This window comes from Chrysochloris asiatica, unplaced genomic scaffold (assembly GCF_000296735.1).
Source record: "Chrysochloris asiatica unplaced genomic scaffold, ChrAsi1.0 scaffold00251, whole genome shotgun sequence".
Classification (NCBI taxonomy): Eukaryota; Metazoa; Chordata; class Mammalia; order Afrosoricida; family Chrysochloridae; genus Chrysochloris; species Chrysochloris asiatica.
Genome location: NW_006408769.1, coordinates 2,900,693 through 2,912,581, shown reverse-complemented (window position 1 = coordinate 2,912,581; position 11,889 = coordinate 2,900,693). Strand labels below are relative to the sequence as shown.

The window sequence follows — 11,889 nt, the reverse complement described above, 5'->3', positions numbered from 1 at the left end:
TTTAAATATTGTTGTTGTTATGTGCTTTCGAGTTGGTTCCGACCCATAGCGACCCTGTATAGGGTTTCTGAGGGACAACTGGTGAGCTTGAACCACCAACCTTGCAATTCACATGGCTTTGCAGTCTGGTGCAATCTGTAAATTCTGCTTATTCTTGAAATATTTTTTTTTTTTAATTAAATGTTTTTATTTTGCATTGAGTGAACTTTCCCTTAGTCTTTTACAGTAGTGGTCGAAAGCCTCATCTTTATCCCATGGAACAGCTGGAAGTTTCAAACTGCTGAACTTGAGGTTAACAACTGAATTCCTAACCACTAAGGAGCTCTGGTAGCGTAGTGGTTATGAATTGGGCTGCTCCCATAACAATTCTTTGCCTCAGAAACCCTATATAGTGTTGCTATGTGTTGGAATTGACTTGGTAGCAGTGATTTTCTTCTTCTTCTTATGTATGGCCCATGAATTCTGGTGTGATGCTGTAGGATAAGCACTGGACCACAAGATATGTTTGAACTTCAAGGTCAGTGGTTCAAACTCACCAGCCACTCTTTGGAAACCCTATACAGGGTTATGATGAGCTGGAACTGATTCGATGGTATATAACAACAAAAACAACAAGACGAAGGATTTCAACTTCATTTTTTTATATGTGAGTATCCAGTTGCCCAGACCATTTGTTGAAAAGACAATTCTTTCTCCTTTGAATGTTCCTAGCAACCTTGTGATAAACCAATTGGCCTAAAGTTGAGGGTTTATTTCTGACTTTTTATTTATATTTTGTTGTTCTATATGTTTCTACTCAAAAAAGGATTGTAGTCATTTTGGTACTAATGTATAGCTCTAATTGCAGAATAGTAAGGTGGTTAGAGGATCCTGGTTCAAACTTAATGCTATATGCTTGAGTCATTTCTCTCTTTCCTGTGCCACACTTTCCCCATAATTTAGAAAAGTTTATGCATTCTTAGCAATGTGCATCTGTTTTTATGATTGTCGTGACCATCTTTACCTCCAAGGATCCCTGGTGATGCCGTGGTTAAGCACTTGACTGCTAACCAGAAAGATTGTAGTTTGAACCCACTCATCACCCCAGAGGGAGAGTGACCTGGCGCTACATTTCCATAAAGAGAGCTGGCAACTGCCACTGCGTAGTTGTGACCTACAGCGACATTACAGTGTTCTGAGGAGTGACTGGTAAGGTTGAATAGGCCACATTGTGGTTCAAACCGACCTTGTGCTCCAGTACTTTATTCCACAGCATCACACCAGTACGCTCATAAAGATTATAGTCTAAAAACCAGTGGGGCTCTCTCTCGGGTCCTGGCTTTCAAGATGACAACGGTCGTGCCAAAAAGGGCTGCGACCATGTGCAGCCTATTCGTTGTAGGAACTGTGCCCGCTGCGTGCCCAAAGACAAGGCCATTAAGAAGTTCGTAATTCGAAACATAGTAGAGGCCGCAGCCGTCAGGGATATTTCCGAAGCGAGTGTCTTCGATGCATACGTGCTTCCCAAGCTGTACGTGAAACTGCATTACTGTGTGAGCTGTGCCATTCACAGCAAGGTGGTCAGGAACCCCTCTAGTGAAGCTCGGAAGGACCAAACAACCCCACCCCGATTTAGACCCGCAGGTGCTGCCCCACGACCAACTCCAAAGCTCATGTAAAGAATTGAGCCCTTAAAAGGTTGAAGCAAAACTAACCTGCAAGAAAATAAAACAAAAATTACACTTTGTGGTAAAAAACCCCCACAAAAAACCAATGGGGTCTCCATGAGTCAAAAATCAATTGACTTGATGACACCTAACAACAACAAAAAAACTTACCTTGATAATATTTTTCCCTATCTTTTATTTTCCTTAAGTGTTTGAGCAACATTAAGTTTTCATTTCTTTTGCCTTGTGTATTGTTTCTACCCTTTTATTATTAGCCTTTTATAACTTTTTAATTTAGCAGTATTCCATGGACACTACATACACCTGTATTTTGTTTATACTGCTTAATTTAGTCTTTCAATCATTTCCTTATAAAGAATAGATTTAGTTAATTTATGTTTGTTGTCATTGATATGATTCTATTTATATTTTCCAACTTGTTTTATGCTATTTGTTCCACTTTTTTTTTCTATTTCTTCCCTCATCTATTTTTCCTGATTTTTGATTCAATGAGGGTTCCCCCACTAATTCCATATTTTACTCTCACTTTGTAAATCAGATAACTAATCTCTTTATTATTTTTAAATTAATTTTGGTGGTAACCTTGAAGTTCCTGCATACATACTTACAAAACCTAAAGTAAATGAGTATCTTCATATTTCTCCTATAAATTAGAATGCTTTAAATCCAGGAGTTCTAGTGTGGTGCTGTAGGATAAACACTGGACCACAAGGTCAGTTTGAACAGCAAGGTTGATGGCTCAAACTCACCAGCTACTCCTTGGAAACCCTATACAGGGTCACTCTGAGTTGGAACCAACTTGATGGCACTTAACAGCAACAACAAATACCGTAAAATCCTTTTAACTGCAGTTTCCCCAGTATGGTTTTGTTGTTAAGTGCTGTCGAGTCAGTTCTGACTCATAGCAACCCTGCATAGGGTTTCTGAGGAGCTCCAGGTGAGTTTGAACAACCTACCTTATTGTTTGAGTCCTGGTGTGGCACTGTGGGTTAACGCACCAGACTGCAAAGTCATTTGAACTGCAAACTTGGCGGTTCAAGCTCACCAGATGCTCCTCGGAAACCCTATACAGGATCCCTATGGGTCAGAACTGACTCTACAACACTTAACACCAACAATCTTATGTTGTTCAAACCTACCTTGCTGTCCATTGCTTATCCTACAGTGCCATACCATGACTCCATATTCCCCCAGCAATTTTATTTATTTTAACTCCTCACAATAGCATTGTAATTTTTAATAAAACTAATGCTTGCTTAATTCAAATTTTAAATATTTTTTCTGCACCATAGACTTCTCATGGTATTATTTTTCCTAAATGAGGATCTTTTAGTGATCATTTAAAAAAAAAAAATTGTTTGTATCTTATTTGACTTCATTGTGGACAGATTGCTTCAATTTGTATACAATTTTAGGCTAGTGGATATTATTTTCTTAGATTATGGAAGGTGTTATTTTACTGTCTGGATACCACTGTTGCGCTCCTGTAAATTAAAATGCTCTAAACCTAAATGCTTTGGCTGTCGGTTTAATTATTCTTCCTTTATAGGTAATCTATCTTTTCCCTCTGATTACATTCAAATTCTTTTCTTCATCTTTTGACTTCTGCATTTCATTATAACATGACTTGGTATAGTCTGGGGGGAATGTCCTGTGTTTTTTTAAAGTGAAATTTGTGTCTTCCATAAATTTTGAGAAAATCTGTCTTTAAATATTATCTCTTCCCTTGGTTTCTCATTTTGTCTTTTTGGAAACTTGCTCTCTCAGGTCTCCTTTTTCCCACTCCTTGTCTCCCAAAGCTCAGTCTGAAGAATCCCTTCTGATTGAGCATCTAGTTGGGTATTTTTGACTATTTATAATCTGCAGAAAAAAACAAACCATTAATTTATAATTTCAAGTTTTATTCGTATTTGGAAGCTTTATTTGGTAGTTTGTCAAATATACTTCATGGTTGGTATTTTCTCTTGATCCATATTTTGATCTCCTCTTATAATTTTTAGTCAATCTAAACATACTGATTTGTATTTTATATTGTATGGTTTAATTACTGAATCATTTCTAAAACATTATAAGCTTGAAATTTTTTCATACAATATTAAAAGTAATTTCAGGATTAAAAAAATTCCCAAAGGGCAAAACATGCCATTCTCTCTCCTTGCAGTTTTCTGGAGCCGCACGAATGCATGCAGACTATAGTCCTGGTATGGCACTGTGGGTTAATGCGCCAGACTGTATGAATTGCAGGGTCGGTGGTTCATGCTCACCAGCTGCTCCTTGGAAACCCTATACAGTGTTGCTATGGGTCAGACAGACTCAACGGCACTTAACAACAACAACAACAACAACAGTTACTTTCACCCTTCCCTTCAGGAGGAGGTGTTTTGCAAACTTTTCGATCTCTATTTTAAAAGCAAAAGCAGGTCAGAGTAATACCTTCCCTCTCTAGATCCGTCTTTCCTTCTGTTTTCATCGTCTGTACACTTTTTACTTTTATGAAACTGCAACTCTCTAATGCATCTAAAAAGGAGCTCTGGTAGCATAGTGGTTACAAATTGAGCTGTAAACCTCAAGGTCAGCAGTTCGAAACTACCAGCTGTTCCATAGGAGAAAGATGAGACTTTCTGCTCCTGTAAAGATGTATAGCCTCAGAAACCCTGTACAGGGTTGCTATGAGTCGGGACCGACTCCACAGCACATAACCACCACCAATGTATCTAAAAAAGTGAGTGTTTTCTTCACTTCTTTAGCATAGTTTTGTTTGTTTTCATTTGAATTCAGGGTGAGCATCCTTTTGTGTCTGTATGTGTATTTATGGCAGATAACCAATTTTTGTTTTCCGTATTTCTGGAAGCAGGAAGTCTTTTTTTCTATACTCCTTTGCCTTGACTGAAATGATGCCTTGCACTAGAGTATAACATTGTTTTTCATCTGTGAGATTCAATTTTTTTGTCTTATAGATGCTAGATACATACTCACATATTATCATTTTTCAAATGACATAAGAGAAAAAAGAAATTCTCAGACACTAAGAAGAATATATGCACTGTTTTAATTTAGCTCTTGATAGAAAACATTCTCATGTTCTGTAAGTTAAGTTTCTTTCTCTCACACCTATGGGAAGACTAACTGTGTTAGGATGCAGGGAAACGTTTAGGTTCACAGCAGACCTTACTAGCAGGCAGAGAACACAGCCAACATAGTAACACTGTATAGACTTTCCAAGGAGTGGCTGGGGGTTTGAACTGCCAGTCTTGTGGTTAACAGTCCAGTACTTATCCTAAAGCACCACACCAGGACACAATGAAACATATTCATGGAGAATTAGAAACTAAGGCCTCAGAGTACATTGAATTTGTACTCTGTGGTATTAAAGCTTGAGACAATATTTATGTGTCCTTTCAAGAGACAGTCTATCATGCTAAGGCAGCTCTGGTAGCATAGTGGTTACAAGTTGGGCTGCTAACCTCAAGGTCAGCAGTTTGAAACTACCTGTCATTCCATGGAAGAAATATGAATCTTTCTGTCCCTGTCAAGATTTATGGCCTTAGAAACCCTTTGCAGGGTCACTATGAGTAGGAACCAACTCCATGGCATACTACCACCACCATATAATACGAGTCGAGTCAAAACCATGGACTCTAGGATCAGATGGGCTTTGCTTTGAATTCCCTAATCTGTTGCTTAGAAGTAAGGGTGAGATGGTGCTTTGAACATGTTATAAGGAGGGACCTGTCTCTGCAAAGGACATTATGCTTGGTAAAGTAGAGGGTCAATGACAAAGAAGAAGACCTTGAATCTGATGGGTTGACACGGTGGCTGTAATTGTTTCATTCTGTTGTGTGCTGTGAAGCAGAACCAACTCAAAGGCACCTTATAACAACAACAGTATTCTGTTGCTTTACCTCGAGGAGCCTCAGTTTTCTGTCCTGCAAATGGAAGTAATATTAAGATCTATTTCATAGGGTATTGAGAGAATTAAGAATACTGTATTTGATCAAAATTGGTAAGCAGTTACCAAAGTTTCTGACACATTGTAAATGCACCAAACCTATCAAGTTTCCTTATTGTCTTGATTCAATAATGTTTGTGCAGGGTGAAAAGACACACCTAGTCAGCACCTTCAAATATCAGCCAGCTGGCCCAAAGCTAGGGACAACTTTAAAATCCTGCCATAGTGATTAAGGGAGTTCCAAAAGATGTTAAGAAACCCCCCATACACCCTCAGAATCAAAGTGTTTTAAATGCATAATTTAAAACAACCATACCATGAGACATTTCTGCTTGTAAGAAAGAAAGGGAGTAGAGAGAATTATAAAAACAGACTACATCCCGATTTCCAAATAGTAGAAACCAGTCCCGTGTCAAGTGGTACAAGATGATGTCCCATTACTTAGCAGTCTATGTTGGTATATTAGAGTTCCATTGAAAAAGAGGACAACCCTTAGAGGAATCAATTGACACAGTAGCTGTAACGATGGGCTCAAGCTGAACAATGATTGTGAGGATGGCACAGGATTGGACACTATTTCACTGTATTGTACTTGGGGTTGGAGCAAGTTGAAACCAATGAGGTGGCACCTAACAGCAGCATGTTAAGTAAAGAAAGGCAGTGGATTTGATTTTCATCTGTTGTTAGATGAAAAGACTAGTTTGAAAAGCATAGGACAATAGATGTTAGGAAATTATAAAGAGGCCGAAAAATGTGTTTAACTACAGAGATACTAAAACACATGGCAATATGTGTGTACCAATAGTGCAACTTGATCCAAACTCGATTTGGACTGAGTCTGTAATAAATTGTCAGAGCTGGCCCTTGCATTCACTTAAGCTAATACTGAGTGTCTCATTTCTACAAAGTAAATCACAGTGGCTTTGGTACTTTATTTTCCATCTTGTGTATAAGTAAACTGCAGGATCAATTGGGAGGCAGAATCAATCTGCTATTTATTACCCTGAAATGTGACACCCTATTTTAAGTGCCCTATTCCCTTATGATTTCACTTGAGAACAGTATTATGTCCAAACAATATAGAAACCAGCTTTACAGCTCCTGGTTTTTTTACTTCAGCCTGGATGGATTTACATTGTATACAACTTTAGAACCTAAATAGAATACTTAGTGGATTTTTGAAGCAAGCATGTAAAAGAGGAAGAGCCATTTAGACTTTTTTGTGTTTTTTTTTTTTTTTTTTTTTTTCCATTTTGGTTTTAAATCTTAGCAGAATACACTCCTGACCAATGTATTTTTTCATTTAAAAAAAAAAAAGGCAAGAATCCCATTGACCTACCGATTGTGGCTTAACGTTCCAAAGAAAATAAATAAAAATCTCATGTCTAGAGAAAAGAGTTAGGCTGCATGAGGATCCTGTCAGCTTGTCATTATATTTTGCAAGGAAGCCTTGGTCTCTAATTTATGAGTTTCAGAAAGAATGCCTCCTCACACTGCTGGGAGGTTGAAAGGGCAAGAGATCTGATGTATATCAGAAAGGTTAAACCTAATCTTTGTGACCTGCCACCCGCTTTTCCTGATTAAAACATGAGAGGTTGGGGCCCAGCAAACCCTCTCTCTAAAGTACTAACCCTATCTTAGTCCATGATCTTACGCTTAGGTCTTGGCTTATTTGAAAACAGTCATTATTTGGTTTGCTGGTGACTGTACAAAACATCTCTGGCAAGTGTGCTAAAACATTTTTAAATGCCCCAAACTGAGTTAGATGAAATTGGAGAGAAACTGACAGTAATGAAAGGCTGGTGACAACCTTGATCCCCATAAATTTGGGTTTTATTAGGGCTTAAACTTAAGGTTAACCAGGAAGGAAAGGAAAGGAAGAGGCTAAGACCTTAAAGGTGGCCCTAGGAAGAACATGGCAATGCACAAATCTCCTTCCCTGGGTTGAAGTGGAAACTCCCTCCCTCCTTTAAATTTTTTTCTTTCCTTCATACTCGTGTTTTTAAATGTGTGAAACTACATTGGATGCAAGTTTCTTAAACTATTTCATCTTGAACGGAATTCATCCAAGGGTTCTTGGAAGATAAATTTAGGAAGGAAAAATTATATTTTCCCATTACATCAAATGAAGGATTAAATGAATTTCTCCTCTGAGGTCTCAGTGTCCTGCTTACCTTCTCCTACAGTAAGCCTGCCTGTGCATTCTAAACTTTGGCATCACCTACAGTGGAATGAGATCTGTAGAACATAAATAAAAACAGGCTTATCAGACCGAGTGATGACATTTGAACCAGTTCAATTGTGGGTGGGGGCAGAGGATGACAAATCTCTCCCTCTCCTTTTCGATCCTCAACAACTTGTCTAAAATAGCTTATGTGTTTTGAGATTTATAAGAAAATTTATTATCGTAGAGATAAAATAAAAGTTTACATTGCATATAGCTTAGGCCAGACTTTGAGAATTAATGTAATAATTCTCTTAAATTATAAGGAACCATAACTTCTGGGTAAGTTTTTGTATCACTGCCATATAACTTCAGTCACAAGGGACTTTTTGATTTTAAAACAAATAAAGCAAGAAAGCTGCATATTCAGAGGCCAAATTCATGGATTTGTGCACAGACAAAAGGGGAGGGAGGTGGTGATGAGATGGACAGGCCAACTATTCATTTCTTATCACAACTAGCCACCGTTAATTAAAACATCATTGCAAATGTATATCAGCAGGGAAAATTCGGCTCACTCAAGAGAACAGGGCCTAAATAATCATAAAGATATCTTGGTTATTTATCTGCTGTTTGGATCTTATCCTGCTCTGAAACAGGCAAGTCCCTCCCCTCCTCCTTGTCCTTGTTGTATCACAGACACACTATGTCTTCTGTCATCGAGGAGGGGAACTTATGGGCCCCTTTTTGAACTTCTGTAATGAATCCGTCTAATATATTATTTCACTCAAGTGATTTTTAATGTTATTGCAGTCTGGGTTTTCCTCACGGTGATTACATGGACAAAATTCTATTGGTAAAATGGCTTTGAGGAGGCGTGGTGGCACAATGGTTCAGTGTTCAGCTGTTAACGGAAAGGTCAGTAATTATAGCACAGCCAGGTGAACGAACTTTCTCCACTGCAGAAAGACCTGGTGATCTGCTCCAGTAAGGATGGCTGTTATTGTTAAGTGTCATCGAATTGGTTCTGATTCATGGCAATCTTGCGTAGGGATTCCAAGGAACAGGTGATAGGTTTAAACTGCTGACCTTGCGGTTGTTTTTAAGGGCTGTCAAGTCGGTTCTGACCCTGAACAGGATTTCCGAAGCTGTAAATCTTTATAGGAGCAGAAAGCCTCATCTTTCTCCCATGGTGCAACTGGTAGTTTCGAACTGCTGACCTTGCAGTTCGCAACCCGATTTGTAACCACTTCGCTACAGTTCAGTATTTACCCTACAGTGCCAAACTAGGATTACAGCCCAGGAAACCCTACGGGACAGTCCTACTCAGTCATATGAGGGGCCCTATGAGTCAGAAATCAACTTGATGCTATCTAACAGCAAAATGACTCTGATGAGTTTTTTTGCCTCTGGGAGTACTGCTGCCTGGCTTGATGTGCCAGGGAAAGGAGCTCTTGTCCTGCTGGTAGCTTACTCTGATGGCAGAGGTAGACTGGCCCCCTGCCCATAGTCTGGCCCATCCCTGCTGTTGTTTGGATTTGTTTTCTTTTCAAGGAAAGATTGGCTTCTACTGATTCTCACTCTCCATCTGCCATAACCCCTTAACTCTTCTCAAATAAATAAACCAGTCGCTTCAAATTGATGGCCACTGGGCTAGGGTTGCTCCACAACTGGGTCTTGGTGGACATGGACATTAGAAACAAATGTTTAAAGAATCAGTAAGGGTTTAAGCATGAGACAGTTTCACATAAAATTTGGGCTTTTTGAATAGCTGATAGACTTTTCTTTAGCTGGAAAGGAAACCACAGTGTGAAGACTTTGTCTTGGAATGATACAACTGGCATGCTGGGCCCATCTGCCTGTTGTAAGAGATTCAAATACAGGCCTATTGTTTAGGCTGTCAGCTGCAGTAGGTGAACTACCTGCCTTACCCTCTCAAAGGTACTGGCATGAGGACCCTGCATTAGCCAGTTCAGGAGAAAAATTGCCCAAAACTCTTCTTTGTTCTCTAATTGGTAGAAGGTTCACATTATGTATCTGGATTTCATCTTCCTGTAGGCTCCCAGTGAAGGTGCTCAGGACTCCCTTTCCCAGGCTTGCCTGACTCACCTAGGAGAATTTTTGTAGTCATAATCTTTATAAATAATATATCATCTTTGCTTCCCCCTTGGTCTAGCTCCATATGTTACATATGTTAAAACCAATTGTTGATGTATGCCATGGAGTCGGTTCCAACTCATAGCGACCCTGTACAGGGTTTTCAAAGCTATGAATCTTTATGGGAGCAGAAAGCCTCATCTTTCTCCCATGGAACAGCTGGTAGTTTTGAACTGCTGACCGTGAGATTAGCAGCCCAATTCGTAACCACTACACTACCAGAGCCTGGTATAAAACCACTTTGTAAAATGAAAGTGTTGAAACTCAAAGACATGTAAGCTTGATGGTGCCCATGTTGGTCTACTGGTGAGTGGAAGTGGGGGACAGGCAGCAATGAATAATTTGGCTGAGTTCAACCACATTCCACAGACTGCCGTTGACCTGGAGATGAGCGAGAAAAGAGGAAGAGCTGGTTGGTCCAAAGTGTGGTGAAACCTGGGGACACCTGAGCCTATGGACAAGGACATGGCCACAGAGGGCTAGAGCTGAGAGTGAAGCATCCACCTGATATGAAGTGAGGGGAGATGCACAAGAACACCCAAAATTGTAGATAGTACCCATTTGATCTAGCCTCAATGGCTTGATAATCAGAACCCAACTAGAGGAAAATTAAAAACAAAAACAGAAAATCAAGAACAAAACAATTTTTGATAAAGGAAATGAGGGTAAATTGCTACAGTTTGATGAACTTGACCTATACTCATGGAGGTAGTAACTCTAAACACCAACAGAGAGGGAAGGAATCTTCACATCAAGTATCAATGCTATCCTCTCTGCACACAGGGTAGATAGGGACGGGCAACTTAGACACTGGCTTCATAAAATGAGGGGGCAATAAAGGCACAAAGTGACTGGCTTACAAGGTTTCAAAAGGGAGTTTCGTTAACAGTGGTGGTGGGGGCGGGGACGAGAAAGAGTACCCACTGAATAGTTTTCATCTTGTCTAGATGAGTCTGGTTAAAAGAGATGGGGATAAGATTCCTATGATTCAATAGTGAGTAATTATTAGCATGACTAATTACGACTGTCACAATTGTAAAGGTAGAAGTTTTGTAAAAAAGGTGGGGGAGTAGTTAACCTTACAGTCCAGAAACAAAGGACCCTAAGACCATCAAGGGAGAAGAGCCACAAGGAATGTGAGACCTTATCCAGAGAAGCAGCTACATCAGAGATGGAGGCAGAGATGGAGACATGGAGAGAAGGAGCAGCTGAGGACTCTAGATTCATGAGAAGTGATGGACTAAGAAATGGCGTCCAGGAGGTAGATTTGCAGAATGTGCCCTTTGGTGGTGTAAATTATTATATATACCTGAGTGTTTAAAAGAAAGAAGAAAAAAAAAAAAAAAAGAGTTAAAGGGAATAGAGAGAAATACTGTTAACTGATGGTACATGGAGGGGATTATAATCATTGTAATGAAACAAGATGTATGATTTATTGAATGTAAAACTGATGATCTGCCCTTAAACTTTCACTCAATTCATAATAAAAACCTTAAAAAAAAAAGTGTTGGTTTGCTGAATGAATGAGTGAAAGAGACTCATCAGAAGATTTATTAATTTCTTAGGGCTGCTGTAACAAAGTTCCACAAATTCAGTGGCTTCAAACAACAGAATTTTCTGTGTCTCACATTTCTGGAAGCTACTAGTCCAAATTCAGAGTGTGGGCAGGACCATTGTCTCTTCCCAGCCCTGGGTGTGGCTTGCTTTGTAATTGCTGAACCATAATCTCAGTCTGTGTCCTAGCATGGTGTTCTTCTATATTTTATCTCTGCCTCCTCTCTTATTTTTATAAGGATACAAGCCATATTGGTTCACTAGTTAAGGGACACAAATTCATAACAAAAACTAACAAAATATCACCTTTTAGGTGTTTCTACATCTACCCATAACTACTTTTCCATCTACATGTCTACTTTGTGCCTACAGTGCCATACCAAGACTCTCTCTGTATA

General features: G+C 39.3%; 1 pseudogene; it reads left to right on the top strand.

Moving 5' to 3' along the window:
• The window catches only part of LOC102827353, a 33,470-nt pseudogene extending 31,812 nt beyond the window's left edge, over positions 1–1,658 (top strand).
• Positions 1,659–11,889: the final 10,231 nt, after the last annotated feature.